The 19,695-nt window shown below is 45.8% G+C and overlaps 1 protein-coding gene across 2 annotated transcripts in view; it reads left to right on the top strand.

Moving 5' to 3' along the window:
* Positions 1-8,012: 8,012 nt before the first annotated feature.
* LOC139057188 (transmembrane protein 272-like) overlaps positions 8,013-19,695 on the top strand; it is a 50,388-nt gene continuing 38,705 nt past the window's right edge. Inside the window, exon 1 of one of the 2 annotated variants that reach the window (XM_070534996.1) lies at positions 8,013-8,608. The gene's annotated coding sequence lies outside the window, so the exon portion shown is untranslated. The remainder of the gene's footprint in view (positions 8,609-19,695) is intronic. The other variant, XM_070534997.1, reaches the window with a different exon arrangement.

Genomic DNA, 19,695 nt, shown 5'->3' with positions numbered 1-19,695 from the left:
CTACCCGGCAGTGGGAGATCGCGCACGTAAGGGTCTCAGTACAGAGTGCAGAAATGACTCAAGGCTAAGCACACTTGACGAACACCATGAGTAACGGGAAATGGTGTACTTTCACGACCATCAAGAAACACTGTGCTTCTGATATTCAAATAAGTATTCATAATAAGTTCAACAAAATTTGACGAAAAGCCAAACGAGGTCAGTAGACTAAATATGTAGCTATGTTCAAGGCTATCGAATGCGTTTTCTTGATTTAGTGAAACCAAAAGACCATGTGCTGACCTGACCAGCGTGTACGTGATTATGTCATGCGTAACAAACGAGGCCATGTATCTCTCTTCCAGGGATTGGGCATGTCTGATGGTGTCCTATTAAAGAAGGCAGCAGGCTTCCCAAGCGTCAAGTCGCAACAGCTACAAAGGTTTCGTGGTCAACGTTAAGAAGTGTAATTGGTCTCCATTCCTCTGTACAAACTCACGATGTATCGTGGTTAGGAATCGGCACAATGCGACCATCGCGAAAACTAACCGGGCATTCAAAGTTCTCAAAGCAGCGGCTGATAACAGACATGAAAGTGGCACCAATATCTTCCCGGAATGTTAGATAAAACTCAACTCACGGGCAACCCATCCGGCGCAGGGTCCGAGCTACGCTTTATGAAATACCTCATCAACTGATGGTCGTGCACAAAGACGGTCAGCTACCTCAGGTGGAACTTGAGGCATCCGACTAATCATTGTGTGAGATCCTTAAGTACCATGATCCATTTGCGTAGTCATATGCGCCATGTTTTTAAAATGCGTTACGAGTGAATGATCACGCGCGGGAAGAGACATAGCAGGGATCTCTGCTATGGCAAGAAGAGGCAGGTTATGTTGATGACCTGCGGACCGATGGTAACGACATGCAGGACAACGCTCGCCATCGATGACAAGGCAGCCAGCATCGACGATTCGAGTCATGGAATCCATGCTCTTGACGGTAACGTGAGACCTCCCATATGGTGGACGCAGTAGACCTCAGAGAGGCCAACTATTGAGGCCGTCGTGTCGACGACGGTCCATTCCCCGTAGGGACAACAACGTCGAAGACTTGGGCCTTCGAGGGAGTCCACGGCACTGTAGGCGTGGGAGGTGGACGTCTCTGATGTGAAACACGCAGGGACGTCAGCAGAAATTATCTTCTGCTTCCTCCTCTTCACTCCGTCCCGTGTGCACACGTTCGTCAGGCGCGCAACGTATATATTTAGGTATATGTATATGCCATGCCTTGCTATATGTGACATGCGGTATATGCCGGTTATAATGCCACACCATTCTATTGCTAAAGTTGCTCATACCTTGTCTTACATTGTTGTCAGTTATTCCGAGGATGATAGCCCACAAACAACTGTCATGAAACAAAACACCGATAGCGCATGCCTTTTATGTTAAAGAACCCCAGACTTAAATATTAAAAGTGCGCAACAATTACAGAAACCTGAAAATGACGTAATTTTTTTTTGTTGCGGCTTTTCACTACTTACGGGATAGGCCCACGCAAGAGGCCGCGTTTCTAGTAGAAAGCTCGCCTTCGTGCGTATAACGTTCGCCGCCAGCGTTTCCTGGCAGACATTACGGTTACACAAGCTGCAGAAACAGTCAGATATATGTGAATGCAATCGGGCGTTCCACTTTAAAGGCGAAGCATAAGCATCCTCCAAATTTTTTAATGCGTTTCTTGGGGCACTTCACGTACTTTCAGGGAGCCAACTCTCTATGTATGTATCTAACGATTTTCCCGCCTACCTGGGTCACTTGTACGTGGTCGAATGGGTAGCCTATCGGGCTGCTGCGCTGAGGGAACAAGCGGCGTTCGAAACCAACAGTCAGACACCACTTTGTCACCGAGTATGTGGCATCGTGTACGTACAGTACGTGTCGCTCTTCAACGAACCTCTTTCACGCCGACACAGGTCACTCTAGATGCGGGACTGGGCAGGTATTGCTGCCCGAAAAAAACTCTGACCTGGAACTGGATATGTGCACTGGGTATGTACCACTCGGTCTTGGCGAACCTCTTTGATGCCAACAACGAACCTCTTTGATGCCAACTTGGGCCACTGGGTATCTTCCAGTAGGCGTGTGCCGCTTGTCGCGGCTCGAGGTCGTTTGGGCCAGGATTCCATCAAGCCCATGGACGAGTACGTTCAGTAGTAGGAATGCAGGAAAAAGGGTTTATTTTACATTATTTATACTGGCTCCAGATACTGAAGCCCACTTCATGCAGGAGCATATATGCACGTTTTTAAGAAGAAAAAAAAAACAGTCAAAGTTCACTCTAACAGGCCGACTTTCCACCATAGACGCAGTATGCACCGCTCACCAACTGGACACCATCCATATCGGTGGCCTTGACGTTGACACACATTGTTCTTGGGAAACCGGAGTGGTCCATCAGGCAATTAACACAAGATCGTGAAGCAGACTGCGCCAACTTTGTAACGACGACACCAAGAACAACTACATGCCATACGGTTGCCATTGCTGCTGCTGCTGATGATGATGGCCTCATATTATGGCTCATACCCACACTGGGCGATTGGCCAAGAATCGCGTGCTGAAGCGATTAGCTATTGATGATGATGGTAGCAACTTTATTGTACCGCCGGATAAGGAGGCCCCTACTCCCCGTCCCCGGCACACAGGCCTTGGGGACGGGGGCCGGAACCTCCGCGATTAGAAGCAAGCAAAGAGGTCTTGACTCTTCGCGGCTTCTTCGGAGTTATTCGTCTACAACCCAAAGCGATTAGCTATTCTTTGGAAGTGTTACATATTCGATGAAAAAAAAAGAAAGAAAAGGAGACATACAAAAACAAGAGAAAAATAAAAAAGTTATTCGTTTTGCTAATTGTATGTAACCGCAAACGGCATCAAACACGTCCCTGTGGCTGACCCCTATTAGCCCCGAGAAAGAGGAATGGCGCCCTCTCGCGAGTGACGTCACGGCCAGGACGCCGCTCGCTCCGGCTCGCTCGGCTGCCGCGCGCGCTCGTTCCCTTCGTGTATGCTTGGGGTATAGGTGGCTCGAGCCGTACGTATTGAACAATAAGTCGGCTTCTTTCAGCTGCAATACCTTAACCACAGTTTCTTCATCAAAAGCGTGTGAGTCGAGAAACTTTGCGGCTTGGATATCGCAAGCTAAGCAGCGTTAAAGGGGTCTACTAGGTTTTGCAATGCATATATGCGCCGTGTCTATCGGTAAATTTTGACTAAATAAAGAATATCTGCAAATTCAACGCGCGAAGTTGTGTATGATGCTTCGCTAAACACTTAACATTCCTTTAGTATTTAGCTATGAGAGGTATTGCATTTTACGTGGAAGAAAAATTTGGTAATTGGCGTCAACATGTTATCCGATGTTAGAAAGACACTGCCCAGCGAAGCTGTCATCATGATTCCTATTACTCTGGTGTGTTGTTCTATTCAAATATGGCCATTCATTAATGCGTAAAAAAATAGTTAGGCGCGCATTTCTTATGAAAATGTTTGCTGCTACTTTCATCCCCCTCTGAAACAGGCCTCCAAAAAACGAATTGCTCATGGCTGCTAACACGACGGCGTGTCATGTAGAGTATTTACATAGTTAATTCACAAACACCATAGTAGCAATCACCTGAGAGAAAAGTTTCGTTGTTTAGATCTACAGCCACTCAATTGAAAGTGATGAAATGTATCATAGTGGCCCTCAGTAGCCTTTATCGACAATATGGCACACCCCTGATCACGTAACGGTAGCAATCGACTGTCCGTATTGCGAGGCACGCTATGTTCGCGAAACCCATCAGTTCACTTCAACTTCGAATTAAAACCATAAAGCATTTTTTTACAGCGCCAACTGGAATGGCTAAAGTATTCTCGAGCTACTACTACGCAGCTTAGATTGCCTACAAAAGGAAAATTCAAGCACCTTTTGTCTCACCATGTCTCGATCCAGCGTTATTTAATTATACAAACGGATAACTATTCGCTTCGTCGGTACTTAAAAGAGAACCTTGCAGGCTAATTTAAGTTTGCTCCAATCCAATCGCAAACATTCATAAAGAAAGCACCACAAGCCTTGCATATACTTTCACTTGATTTCTGACCCTCCACAGGGGGAATTTTGATATCTTCAATATGTCCCATACTACTAGTCATTGACGCTTCGACTGCTTTCTGGCTGCAGCTATGTGGTCCAGCAGGCATACTTCACTAAAAAAATTGGGCCGAGCAACATGTGTCAGTTTGCCAAACAGATTCGTCATGTATATTCCTCAAGCAACAAGCACCAGTAAATTTCTCAAGTGAGTTTGATTTGATTTGATTTATTAATTTCCATTTACACACACACATGTACAGAGGAGTGGTAAATGGAGGTGGGTGAGGGAAAAAAGCCGCACAGACGCGGCTTGAGGTAATCTCACCCTCTTAGGTACAATATGGCTGCATGGGGTAACACATCAAGCGCCATATAAATTACATTTATATAGTGGCCATAAAACATTGCAGTTATACAATATATGAAAGCACAGTGAAATATTTCCACGATAACAATGCAAAACACACTGCGGCATTGAAATAAATAAATGATATACACTTGGTAACATAGACAAAAAAAGAGGAACATAACATGCATTATTAATCATTAACAAACCCACTCTAAAGAGGTGAGTTGAACGTGTAGCACGGAAAAGGGAATATATATTGGTACATTCCTATTTGTACTCTGTAAATAGCTGTAAGCCTTCATTAACTTTACTTCAAATTTCCGCCGCTTAAAAAAAATAAACACGTGAAGAACCGCCTAATGTTGACAAGCAGTTAAAGAAGCAAGTGAGGCGTGTAGAATCTAAGCTCCAGTATTAGTTAAGTCACCGTGCTACTGCCGAGCGTTTCTGTGAGGAAATGCAAAAATTCGATATTATACCATGAACTACTCGTCGTGAGCAAACCTGTTTTAGCGGAATAAAATCAACGTAACTGCTGTAGAAGTCATATATAGCCAGCTTTGTGACATACTTGTTGCACCGCGGCAGGTATGGTATCATAACTGGATTCCTATAGGCTATGTTTTTGCGATTGTCTATCCGCGTATGAAAAACCCGCAATGGGCTGGTCTGCGTCGCTTCGGCTGGCACTGTAGCGTTGCCTTCGAGAGCTGCATTGTTGTCTAAGAAATTAGCTCTTTGAATAAATGTTCGCAAAGGAAGACGTCATAAAAATATATTTGAGACGGCCACCATAAGTATACAAGCAGAGAGAACGAGGGCGAACAAACGAAAACACCGCAGAAAGCGCCCGTACAACGCCCGAACTGTAGCAGACGACAGGCGCGAGTCCCCGCCCTGACGTCACGCGAGCGGCGCTCGCAGCGCCGCTCGTGTTCGTTCTCGGGGCTAATAACTGACGCACCGAAAGATAGTACGATTTCTGATTATAACATTAACCCTAATTTAGCAAGCGGAACTTCTAGATGTCCTTTTCTTAACAGTTTGTATCGCCGACATACCAAAAAATAGTGATCTAGAGATTCTGTTTCTTGGCAGTATGGACACAGAGGCGATATAGCGTAAGACCAGTCCTGTGTAAATACAGTCTAAGAACAGTTTACACCCTTTGGCGTGCCCCTTCTGCCACACAACGATAATCGTTATCTGCCTTGATGCGTTTACCGGTACTTTCCAGTAACGAACGGCGCGCGCGTTATCAGCATAAAACAATTTACAGCCTTTCTTCTGATAACGCGCGTGCCGTTCGTTAACAGTGAGTCTCTATACGTAGTCCATATTGTCGGTTACGCATTCTGTGCAAAATCCATAAAGCACGTTGTGCCTTACACGCTACACTTCCTATGTGTGGACTCCAGTTGAGTTTTCTATTATATATGATCCCCAAATATTTTAGAGACTCAACCTGTGGAATGGGTGCTTGCTTATAAGCTATAGAAATTGAAATCGGATCTATGACCGGGAACAATAAAATTGCGCTTTTGCTTACATTTAATGACATACAAATTATCTGAAGCCATACCTCAAGCATACTCATGTATCTGTAGTTTTTTTTATATAAAGTGTTAATGTCACTGTCAGCCGCAAAGAATGAAATGTCATCTGCATACACGTAAACGTGCACGTCCTGACAAGTGGCGATGGAGCTCATTAATTTATTAAATAATATTGTGGACAGGACTGCTCGTTGGGGAACACCGCGAGTCTGTCTGAATTTAGACGAGGAACATCCGTCCTTGAAGCAATAAAATTCTCTTTATCGCAAAGATTCTGCCAACCACGCGATAATATAATTTGGGAAATTACGACGCTGCAGAATATCCAGTAAAATTGAATGTTCAACGCTGTCATAAGCTTTAGCTATATCTAATTTCTAATATCTAATTTCTATATCTAATTCTAATTATATCTCCTTTTCCGGGCAAGTTGGGCGCGGCCCTCTAAATCAGCATGGGCACACTATATTGAGCAATTAGCTCTGAAGCCTATTTGATTTGGACTTATTATTAAATTATCCGTCGTCCAGATAGTAATTCTGCAATGTAATACCCTCTCTATGAGCTTGCCATATTAGAAGTCAGAGTAATATGTCTGATGTTTTCTATATTATATTCTACTCTTTGTTTTTTAGGTATAGGGATTGCTTTAGCTACTTTCCAATCGTAAGGTATCCAGGCTTTGTTTAAGGACTAGTTTATAACGTTTAGAAGGTCTCCAGGAGAAACATCAAATAAAAATTTTCTCATGTGAACGGTAATTCCATCAGGACCAGGTGCTGACAAGTGTAAGTTTCGAATCACTTGAGCTAATTCCGGCAATGTAACTTCAGTAAACACTGATTTGGGGGCTGATTTTTGCAAAATATAGAACATCGATGACGTGAATCTACTCTCCAAGCCAAGCTTTAGCAATGAGTTCAAGAGATTTTCTCATTTCATCGGGCGACAGATTGACATAACCAATATTAATTGGCGATGGCAGAATTTTCCGATATCTCATATCTAAACAACCATTTTTTGTTTTTTGATTTAGAAAGGAAATGATAGTGTTTCCTATCATAATCTTCTTTAGCTTGAGAAACTGTAAGTTTAAATACAGCAGTGTGAAATTTGTAATCAGACCAATTCTTGGGGCATGGGTTGTAAAGGAGCTGCTTCCAAGCTGCCTGTCGGCCTCAGTGGTCTCGCGTGCAGTCTGTATTCCACCAAGGGTTATAAGATGCTTTCTTTGCTTGTAACACTAAATTCAGCCTTGTTGTATGTTTTTTTAATTACAGCACAAAGTTTCATAGCGTTGGTGTCTTCACGCTCTTCAGAATAGGAAGCCAAATGTACCTTAAGGTTGGATTTAAATTTATTATAATCTACAAATACGCGTACCTGGGAGCATGATGGCATAATCGGGCAAGCAATGTCAAACATTATTGGAAAGTGGTCACTGCTGGTGGCACAGTCCAAGGCTGTCCAGGATGAGCTAGTGAGGGACGAACTTACCAAACTTAAATCCAATGCTGAGCGGGACTGTTTACAAATATATGCAGGAATTCTAGAGTTCAGACAAGACAGGTTATTATCTATTTTCCAATCCCACAAGCGCTTGCCACATTGGTCAGTTCGAAAGGCCCAGCACGTGTGATGGGAGTTGAAATCTTAATCAAGAATTTCGCCCTTACACCATGAAGTCACTGCTGAATCCAAATATCGTTTTCTGTACACCCGCAGGAAATTACAAATTTACAAACGAGAAAGGTAGACACCCTGGTATGGTTATATTTAAAGCAAAAATTTTACTTTCTGGAGACATATGTTTATATGAAATGTTTGCCTTAGGGCTAATGCTGTTAGTGATAAGGAAAGCTGAACCTCCGCCCTTCGATAGACGATCCAGTCGAAAAGATCGGTAGTTATTTAATTGAAAAGATTGATTGATTGAATCACATTGGCTGTGGCGGTGAAGCGCAAATGACAGGGCACTTATCGCTCTTTCTGTGTTTCTCAGGTTGGCTGGGGACCCAACGTTACCACAACCGGACTGCAGTACAACTTTTCTTGGACCTGCCCAGCTGCTTCCATCTGCAGTACTATGCTACCTGCCAAAAGCATTTTCATCGCCTCTGCTAAACTGGACATTTGAACTTCGCGCCTTCTGTTCGCAAGCCGGACCACGTGTGCCGCTATCGTCGTCGACGAAGCGCAGCTCGTAACTGAGCTGGGGGCGTCTCCTATCACATTGGCTGTGGCGGTGGAGCGCGAAGGACACGGCACTTATCGCTCTTTCTGCGTTTCTCAGGTTGGCTGGGGACCCAACGTTACCACAACCGGACTGCAGTACAACTTTTCTTGGACCTGCCCAGCTGCTTCCATCTGCAGTACTATGCTACCTGCCAAAAGCATTTTCATCGCCTCTGCTAAACTGGACATTTGAACTTCGCGCCTTCTGTTCGCAAGCCGGACCACGTGTGCCGCTATCGTCGTCGACGAAGCGCAGCTCGTAACTGAGCTGGGGGCGTCTCCTATCACATTGGCTGTGGCGGTGGAGCGCGAAGGACACGGCACTTATCGCTCTTTCTGTGTTTCTCAGGTTGGTTTCTTTCTCTACGTTACTCATCTTGCAACGCGCTCTTTCCGCTACAGCCAATCTACAAATTTGTGTTCATTTGTTGTTCTCATTGCCCTATTTTGGAAAGTCATAGACCTGCACAGCCGCAAACCATGTGGCGTTGCTGTGAATGTCGGTTTGTGATAGATGAAAGCGAATTGTTTCTGACTTGTTCACAATGTGAATTTTCGTATCATAGCGGTACCTGCTCCGGCGTTGCTGAAAGTGCCATTAAGGGCAAACGAGATCAATTCAAAAAGAATTGGAAGTGCGAATCATGCAAACCTACAGGAAGTAAAAGCTCCTCCTCTGCTAAAGCGTGTAAGAATGAAAGTGAGATAATAAATAAACTTGCTGAAATGGACCAAAAACTAAACTTGCTTGTTAGTCTACCAAACAAGGTAGACGGGATCGAACAGTCCATCCAAACACTTTCCGATCACTTTGATGAAATTCAACGAAGGCTTGAGAGCCACGAAAAGGAATTAAACACTGTCAAACAGAAAGTAGAAAAAATAGAGAAGTACGCTTCTCCTATAGGGAGCTCGATCAGATTCAGGCTGACATAGACGCACTTGAATGGCACAGCAGACGTCTTAACATTGAGATACACGGTGTACCTGAGGCTGACAATGAAAACCTACTCGAAAAGGTAAATGATCTTGCAAAGAAGCTTGAACTTCAACCTCTCTCTGAGGAAGATGTGGCAGTTCACAGGCTCCCGGCAAAGAAAGGAAAAATGCGAGGAATTATTATCCGTCTTGCACGGCAGGAACTGAAGGATGCGTGGATTGCCAAAAGGCGAGCCTTAAGAGACAATCAGGGCAACATCTTCGTTAACGAAAACCTAACCTCTCGCTCGAGGAAGCTCCTTGCCACTGCCAAAGAATGGGCAAAGGAGGCGGGATACAAGTTCGTGTGGCACTCAAATGGAAAAGTTCTCGTACGTAGGGCAAACGGTGAATCGGCAGTTGTCGTTAAGGGTGAAAATGATCTTCGTGCTCTATTGCAATGAACGCCAATTTCTTGTTGCTATTATTTGACTCTTTGCCGAAATGAATCATCTGGCATGTATTAGCAAGCAGGATTGGTTCACGTTATTGGCCACTCAAAAGAAGGGACTGTCTTTCATACATATGAACATTCAATCAGTCTCCAGCAAGCTACCTGAATTAGAAACTTTTTTTCTGATATAAATAGTCAGTGTAATGTAGTCATGCTAAGCGAAACATGGTATTGCTCTGATGATGTTTTTCGCCTGCCTTGCAAAAAAGTATTTTATAAAAACCGAACCTCACGTCGCGGTGGAGGAGTATCTGTTCTGATAGATGATTCTCTAACATGTGAACTGTTAGCCGAGTATTCTTGTATGACAGAAAACTGTGAAATGTTGTGTGTACAAACACCGGGTGTACTCTTTGCAGTATGTTACCGCCCGCCGGATGGTTTATTGGAACCTTTTTTTCATTTTTTTAGAGCGCGCGCTAGAATTTGCGTCAGAAAACAAATATAAAGTGGTCTTAGGAGGAGACTTCAACATTGATATGAGTTCCGATGGTGCTAGGAAAACGATATTTCAAAGAATTTTTGTGGCAAGCGGATGTATAAATGCGGTTGAAACCTTCACGAGATTAACAGAAACTACGAAAACCACTCTTGATCTCTTTATAACGAACTATAATCCATTCTTAGTAACTAGTGGAGTCTTAAACTGTCCTCTCAGTGACCACATGCCAATAGTCATGTTTATCCACACAAGAGCAAACGATACCGAAAAAGATAACACTGAAAAAACATTTCAGACAATAAACGAGCACACATTAACTGCCTTTCAAGATGTCTTGAGACAAGTATCTTGGAAGGAGGTTTTTCAACAAAACGAGGCAGAGCCAGCATACAACATCTTCTTAAAGAAATTCTCAGCTGTTTATGCACAACATTTCATACATAAGAAAATAAACCACAAAGCTTATCGGAAACCTTGGATGACCAAACAGCTTCTAAGAAAAATAAAGAAAAGAGATAAGCTTTATGCCAGGTTCATAAAATCTCGGAACGGCGAGGATATAAAATCCTTCAAAATTTTTAGAAATAAATTAAATAAAGAGCTAAGAAATGCAAGAAATCGCTATTATTTACGTACTTTTTCTTCATGCGAGGGACAAACAGAGAAGATGTGGAACAAGTTAAATGAACTAATGGGACGTAAACAGAACACTGAACCTATAAAGAAAGTTTCTGTAAACGGATGCATTTTAACCGGAGATAATTTAGTTAACGCATTTAATGATTACTTTACAGACACTGATTCCCATTTATCACTAAGCCTACCATGTACATTTCAATTCCCTGCAACTATGGACACTATTTTTTTCCAAGCGACAACACCTACCGAGGTTTGTTCAGTTTTTCTCAAAATGAAAGATTCATGTAGCTGCGATGCTGATGGCCTCCAAATAAGACCTTTCAAACACGTCATTCGTGACATTGCACCTGTGTTAGCTTATATTTACAACTTATGCATAACGTCAGATATTTTTCCTGAAAAAATGAAAATTGCCAAAGTAATTGTGTTATATAAGAGAGGTGACAAGCTTGGTTTAAAAAATTAGCGTCCGATATCTATTCTCCCGCAGTTTTCTAAAGGTCTTGAAAAAATCATTCTTAACCAATTAACATCTTTCAGCAATAAACATAAACTAATAACAGACGCTCAATACGGTTTTCAACAAGGTAAATCAACAGAATTAGCACTAGTAGCACAGAAAGAATATATACTGCAGAACCTCGAAAATAAGTCACTTGTAATTGGTCTATTCATAGATTTCACAAAAGCGTTCGACTGCATAAACCATGACCTCCTAGTACTTAAGCTTGAAAGATGTGGCATCAGGGGCCTTCCTCTACAGTTACTGACATCCTACCTTAGAAATCGACAGCAATATGTGGCTATAAACACTAGCATATCATCTAGACGAAAAATACAAACAGGTGTCCCTCAGGGAAGTATCCTTAGCCCATTTTTGTTTAACATCTACATAAACGACATAGTTCTTACCCACCGAGAAGCAAAATTCATAAACTACGCTGATGATACGAGTGTTTTTTTATCAAACAACTCTTTTACAGGCCTCATTGGTGCAGCGAACAACCTATTAACCCATCTCTCAAAATGGAGCCAGGAGAACTTTTTAAAAGTAAACTCGAATAAAACACAAGCAGTCATCTTTAAAACAAGAGGTACATGTACTCCATTGACCCACCACATATTTTACAACTCTGAGAAAATAGAGGTTGTTGACACGGTAAAAGTACTTGGCGTATATTTCACCGACACATTGCAATGGGACGCTCACGTGGATTTTGTACTGCAGAAACTGAGCCGCGTAAGAGGTATACTACATCGAAATCGCTACGTTTTACCAATGTCAGCTAAATTGATCATTTATAATGCACTGTTTGCCTCGCATGTAAATTATTGCCATCTTGTATGGGGCACGACATCAGCTTCCAATCACTCTAAAATACTATTGATGCAAAAAAAGATAATACGCGCTATCGCAAATGTGCCATACAACTCACACACTGAGAATCTTTTTACCAAGTACAACATAACAAAAAGTCATCATCTCTACAAACAAACCCTCCTACGCACCTATTACTTTCAGGTAAAAAACAGAAGCAACTTAATTACAAATATAGCAAACTTAAACGAGAATACACCCACATATGAGACGCGCAGCCATGAAAAATGGCTCATACCCTTTCGAGGACAAATTACGGCCATCAAATGGTCGCAAATACCTTGCCACGGCTACTAAATTCTTACCTAGAAACCGGCATTGACATCCATGCCTTGACACCATCGGAGCTCATCTGTCTGGTGAAAACTACCATTTAAATCGCCATGGTTCCGTAAAACCATATGTATTCATTGAAAGAAATGTAATTTATTTGATGTAACCCACTGTTCTTTATTTTTTTCATTTCTGAAAGTGTTCTTTGCCACCGGTCTGCCAATATGTAAAGGGGGCCAGGGACCAATCAAGCTGCCAATACGCAGCTTTCACCTTTGCCCCCTCCATTTGCTTGTAAATGGGCACAAATAAAATGAAATGAAATGTCCTGAAAGCCATGTTTCTTGCAAAGCAATTATATCCAGGGAGAATTTCGATGATAAATACAATAAATCTGTAGCTGCAGAGTGAATTGATCGGCAATTCCAATGAAGAAATTTGAGGACTCCTATGGTTGCGAAAGTATGGACTCAGTAACTGCCTTACTTAAAATGCTTTCCTTTAAGAATTCTTCCTTCGTAAGGCTGTCTTTCATATTTTTTTTGTCTTTGACTGAGTCAGAGTCGTAGCTTTTTTGACCAAGGGGATCTACATCGTTTTAACGATCGAGGATCCATGTCCATTTCATCTGCGCCCTGTGTGTTATCATTGAAGCCTGCGCATTGGCTCTGGTTGACATCGACGAATAGGCCTACAATTTGGGCATCTTGGGACGTGAAATTGGCGGTTACTTCTTCATTTGAAGGACGTGGACAGTTAATTGTTTGAGAAGTTATACCAACAGCTGTTGTGAGTGAGTGAAGTAACATTATTTCGGTCCAGAGAAGACGCAGGGGAGACCCCGCGCCACCCGGCTAGTCCCACGTAGGGACCGCCAAGCCGAGCTTGACGGCCCGATCGCGGGCAGTCTGGACGGCCAGGGTTTGGTCGCGCTGAGTTCAGGGCTGCCCAAGAGTGCAGCCCACCTATCCTCGCTGAAGGAGGAGCCGATGGCTCCACACTCCCACAACACATGGTCCAACGTTGCCCTTAGTCCACAGGCAGGGCAGTCCGCACTGGGATATCTTTCAGGGTATATGGCATGAAAGACCGCGAGGTCAGGTTAGGCACGGGCTTGTAAAAGTCGGAGGGTAACCGCCCGCGCCCTGCATAAGGCGGGGTACGGGAGGGGGAATACCCGTCTTGACAGATAGTTGTGCGTGGTGATTTCATTAAACGTAAGCAAGGCTTCCCCGCCGGGCTGGGGGACTGCTGAGGCGGCGCGGTCAGTGAGTCCTCGCGCGGCCTCGTTTGCGCCCTCGTTAGGATTAGAGGGACAACCCTCAATCGACCCCAAGTGAGTGGGAAACCAAATGAGAGAATCCGGAGAGATACTTTTGGCACATTGGAGGATGCGGAGGGCCTGGGGGGAGACCATACCGGTTTGGTAGGCCTTAATGGCTGCCTTAATTGGAATCACTATATATTGCCTCTCTCTGCGACCATCGAGCACAACCAGCGCGATTGCAACCTGTTCGGCTACCACGGGCCTCGAAGTACGTACCGTAGCGCAGCAAGTGAGCCTTGAATTGGAGTCTACGATGGAGACGGTGAATGCCTCTTGTTGATGTTGTTCCGAATATCTGTGCCATCTGGCTAGTTAGAACTTGTGCCAAGGACTCGCAAAGGTTTTCAGCTAGGCGCTCCATAGCTTTTTCCATTGCCCTTTCGACAGCATCAGCAATAGAAAGTGAAAGAGACGCGTCCGTTGCTGCCGCCTGGCGGGCTGTGACACCGGCGCATCACTGTGTCCTAGCATGAATTTCAGTTACGGCTTCTCTACGGGAACAACGTCTTCGTTCAACGATTTCCAGGATTTTATTTTCCCGTGCCTTTGCTGAGCAATTAGAATAATCAGCAGAGTGCGCGCAGAGGAAGCACCTTTCTTCCTTGCTTTGGCACTCGATTCGGCACCTCGGAGCAGGTCTACATCTTTTTCCATAACGCCAGCACTTTACACATTGGAGGGGACGAGGTTGCCCTCTGTAGATTAGAGGCCATGCCTTAATCTCTGATGGTCGAATTGTCCCTGCAAATGTGGCCATAACCGACTCAGTAAAGATCCTGTTTTTCTCGACCACACGTCCACACCGATAAACTGAAATTACACCCGCCGGTGAAAACATCTACTTCTGCCGGTGTCATGTTCACGTCGACGCTACGGACAAGCCCTTTCACACATGCCAAGTGGGGAGGGATAAATGCGCTCACTGGATTGGCGGCAAACAGCGAACACTTTAAAAGGGATTGTACACAGAACCGCGGTCTGCGGAAAAGCAGAGGATACCACCTCTGCCAAACTGGCGGACCTCAGTGATGTTCTGGAAATGGGCCGTCATCGATTGCAATTCCGCCTGTATGACTTTTGGATTCTTCATCCGTATGACTCCGTCATTGGTTGGAACAAGAGCCACATGAACTGATGTGGCGCCGTTGCGTAGATCGAAACACATCCACAGGTAACTCCTGCGGAGGAATAGAAGCGGACCAGGGAAAGGCCCCTGGTGAAGAAAAGGGCATCTGCCTGCTGTGATTCGCTAAATAATCATGATACTATCACAACAGTTGGAAATCGATAAGAGAAAAAAAGAAACAGCTACTCAATCCTTGGCCAAAACCCTGGGAGGCAAGAACAGCTCCACTGGAAGCGGCACTGGACCGCGCCGTTCGATCAGGATCAACGCCTTGTTCATTTCCTGCATCTGCTTCTTAAGTTCTTCATTTGCTTTATTTAGTGATATACCACTGTTTATTCTCCCTTCTTCTTCCTCGACTCCTCAAGACTGTACACTCGCGTCATCTTTTTCTTTAACCTTACATTTTATAGTATAACATTGCTGCAGCTTTAAGCGATCCTAAATAGTTTGTACAGTCCATGTTACCGATTGTGAGACTGGTAATAATCTTTTGCAATTAATGAACAATCTACTATAGTAGTGTTGACACAATCGTGTCTGCCTTCAACTCATATATTCAATTTGTTTTTACTCCAAATAAGTTCCACCGTTCAACTAGTAAATTCCTTTAGTCAACTAAAAGGTGACATCTGAAATTGATGATGTCACTGTGCCACACGACGGCGACATCATATCGAGTGCAACACGAGGTGTTGCGCTCGATAGTAGGAAAACGAGTGATTCTGATGGCACTTGCAATTTTTCTCTCTTAGTTACTATGCATGGAAAAGTCATGTCTCACAGTTATATTTGACAATTCATTATCAACTGAATCTTTTCTTCGTGGTGATGTGCGAAAATTATACATTAAAATAAGTTCGGTAAAAAGCAGATGCGACAGACCTCCATAAGCTCTCGCTCTTTATAGAACATGTAGAATTTATAAGCACATCATGTGGACCACCTGAAGTGTAACGTGGTAAGTCAGCGTGGCTTTTACCGTGGTGTCAGTGCCATGACGCCTCTGGTTGAATTACAACGTAACCAACAGGAGGGCTAGCAGCTTTACTAAATTATAAATAGTATTTATAATTTGATTATGTCTCAACTGGCGTACCATAGGACACTGTTCTCAGTTCTTTTGAAGACAAGGTCTTCTCTGGCAACTTCACATGGGTTTGGCGAACGTGGGATCGTGCTATCTATTTGTCCTCTTGGCCTAAAAACGGACTCTTCGCGCATCCAGAGCGTCTTAGTGAGTCGCAAAACGTATCAAAATATAGGTCTCAAGTTGACAAGAAGCGATAATTAGGCGCAGAGTATGGAAAATTAACGTTAGAGGCGTAATAAGCGCCAGTATATACTTGAAAAATAACCACGTACACTGCACCATAGACTGCATTTCTTCCGCGATCGGCCCGCCTGGCCTCCTGCGGAAACAAAAAAGCTTGTCGAGCAACGTCGACGCGAAAGTAGACAACGCCGACTTACATGCGCGAAAAAAAAGCGAATGAAAAAAACCTAACATGAATAAAAGAACTAGAATGCCAGGGGAAAAGGTAGTCTGACAATGTAACAAAGAAAATTATACAAAAGACCCGAGCACACCTAAGCACTTCTTATCAATTCTGAATGCGAAGCCACCATTGTTCAATTTAACGACGATGAGCGGCCCTTCGAGTTTTGCGCTGTGAGTAATGTACCATAGTGGTACGTGTTGCCCTAGCCAACAAGCCGCAGAGAGAGAGAGAGAGAGAGAGAGATATTGTTATTGTTAAGAAACGCTATTTTCTGCAGCCCTTTAGGGAGTACGACTCAGCGCCTTGGGGAAGGGGAGGGGGCATGAGGCGATAGCAGAGCCCAGTATCGTTAGGCAGCCATGCGGCGCATTCACAGTTTACACGACAGCCCCGTGTCCTCAAGGAAAGTGCCTGAAGGCGGAGCCGTGGTGCCGGCCGGGAAAGAACAGCTGGGATGCCGAGACCGCTGGGAGTCCGAGGCGTCGGAATGACACGCAGAGAGAAGCCCTCTCTTTGGAGAAGGCGGGACAGAAATAAAGTAGATGGTCGATTGTTTCGTCCTCGCCGCACGCTGAGCAGGCCGGGGATGAAGCCTTTGCTGTACCTCTGGAATGCCGTCCAGGAGTGGCCATTCCGGAAGAGCCGCAGGAGAGACTGCTCCTGCCTTGTGAGGCCGCTATCAGGAAGCGTGTGGGGAGGGCAACCACTGGCGACGCGCCGATCAGGGTGGATCGCCGTTAGGTGCCGCTGCAACGTGTGCCTTGCATAGTCGAAGCCTGTTACAGTGGTGCTGACCGTGACATGGTGTGCTGCCTTTGCCAGGGCGTCAGCCTCCTCGTCGCCCTGGACGCCGACGTGAGAGGGGAGCCAATGCAGCGACAGCTTCAAGCCACTGGAAACAAGGGCGCGAAGCTTATCCGCCAGCAGGGCAACGCCAAGGCCGGCGGTCTCCGGTCGATGAAGAGCTAGGAGCGCCGCTCGCGAGTCACAGAGGATCACAACCGTGGATCACAACCTGTTTGCAGCCAGATAGAGGCCACCTCAGCACCGGTGGACCTTGCCGCGAAAGGCAGCCGGCACACTCCCGAACACCGAAGGGCAGGGATCACGCAGGAGGCAGTGGCAGATCCTGAGTCTGCATGGATCGAGCCGTCCGTGTAAATGTGGAGATGTCCTTCCAGCCGGTCCTTCAACAGGAACGCCGACGCCTGGTACAAGGGGCAGGATGGGAATCGCCTCTTCGTGAGGCCCTCCGGCGTAGTAGAGACCTCCAATGGATGATGGTGCGGAGGAGGTGGCGGGATGGCTAGTGTGGGAGGACGGCCGACAACATCCTCGTACAGCTGACACGAGCTGCCCATGCGCGAGTGAGGTCGATTCAGCAACCTTGAAAGCAGAGCCACCCTACCCGGGGCACGATGTAGCCTATCATCGTGATGGAGGCCACGCTGTAGAAGCAGCAGGGACAGCGGCCAAGTCTTTGTCTTGGCTAGGGTGGCAGCGATGTGCGAGGTCCCTGACAAGCCAACAATCATCCGGATGGCTTTCCGGTGCTATAGCTCCAGGCGGTGTACGCGAACCCAAGGGAGAGCCACGAGAGGGAGTGCATAAAGAAGCCTTGACGTAGCCGCAGCGGCATATAGACGGATACCCCATTGTGGTGTGCATCTTCTGCCGCGGAGCCGCAGACGGCCAACTGCCTTTTGGACCTTGTGCACTTGAGCGATGAGCGCCTTGGCAGCTGGCGCCTACGAGAGCAATCTGCCGGCCCAAGTAGGTCACAACCTGCTTCCATGTAATGCGGTTTCCACCTAGCACCATCGGGACTGCTCGCCGGCGTTTGGCCACGCTGGGGTGGACGAGAAGAGCTCCGTCTTTGAGGACGACACGGAGAGGCCCACTGTCTGGAATTAGGAAACAACTTCGTCTAGGGCTCGCTGCAAGCAGGACCGAATGCCTGGAAGGCTTCCAGTGGGACGCCGAGTCCACAGAGCTACATCATCAGCGTGTATACGGAGATGTAGACGCGATGGAGACGGGATGTTGGAGGTCTGCTCTGATGGCCAAAGGAAGAGAAGCCAGGACCAAGCTGAAAAGGAAGGAGCTTTGGACGGATCCCTGCGGCACTCCGGTAGAGACCAACACGCAGCAGCAGCAGCCTGCGGTGCAAACGTGTCGCAGCCCTCTCCCGCAACACCTGGCGCGCTATTGGCCTCGAGCTCCACCACTGGAAAAGCTGGCGCCACCGTCGGCGTGACGTGCTAGGAGGGATCACGTGGACATAGCGGCCGCGTCGGCTGCTTCGGGCGCGCCGAAGCGAGCTGAAAACGAGTTTAAATTCCCTCGTACGCTGCGGTTTTCATTTAGTGGCGAAATTTTCCCGCTTCGAGTGTCTCCTTTACAACGCTTGAAAGCACTACAATATGTAGTGGCTGCCTTTGAAGGCGCGCGACATGGTAGGCTACTGCTCGGTGCCGCAGGGCCGGACGCACGTAACGGAGGCCGGTGTCAGCCTTATTCACACATAGCCGCAGGACAAGAAGCTGTGTGAAGCTTGGCTCGCGAAACATAAAACCGGCAAACAGTCATCGGCAACAACTCGGGTATGCAGCAAGCACAGACGCGAGGAAGATTTCTGCTACGGCGCCCGGTCTGCGATGTTCTGAAAACGCGCACTGAGACGCACGCCCGAGTCCCCTGCCCGACTAATGTCATGACGGTTTGGTCTATGAACTTGTCGATACTATAGATACTGGCAAGTTCAGTGGAGTGGAAAGGTAGCGGTAAGAAGCACATTTAAAGAAAGCATGGCATATGGTCATGTTTGTGTTATGAAATAATGCACTGGATTACAAAAAAGGAGCAGCGGGAAATTGCGCGCTGAGAACGCCGATAAACATACAGTGCGACGCAACTCGAGAAATAGTATCGAAAGGTCAAAGAATTTTCAAGAAAAAAAAGATTGAATCGTCGCGACGGCACATCACAGTATCACAGTCCCCGTAGGCGTCGAAGTCTCTACAATGAAATTATTTTTGAACAGCTCTGATAGCGCCCACGCAACAATGGTTGCTTGTATACTGTCAAATGCTCATATTCTGCGGCCTAAAGCTCATGGCACGGTGCGAAAACGCGCGCGCGGAGAAAGCGAAACAGTGCGCGGACAAGCATGCAGACGCGCAGTCGGTCGCTGCGAATCTACGCGATCGCTGCATTGAGGCTTCATTCTATTACGCTCCATTTAGTTATACAAACACTATAAGAACATATTTAACATAGTTTGCTCTCAGCGTTTACCTACCTTTCACGCAAGTAGC

This window comes from Dermacentor albipictus, chromosome 3, assembly GCF_038994185.2.
Source record: "Dermacentor albipictus isolate Rhodes 1998 colony chromosome 3, USDA_Dalb.pri_finalv2, whole genome shotgun sequence".
Classification (NCBI taxonomy): Eukaryota; Metazoa; Arthropoda; class Arachnida; order Ixodida; family Ixodidae; genus Dermacentor; species Dermacentor albipictus.
This window is presented reverse-complemented; position numbering and strand designations above follow the sequence as displayed.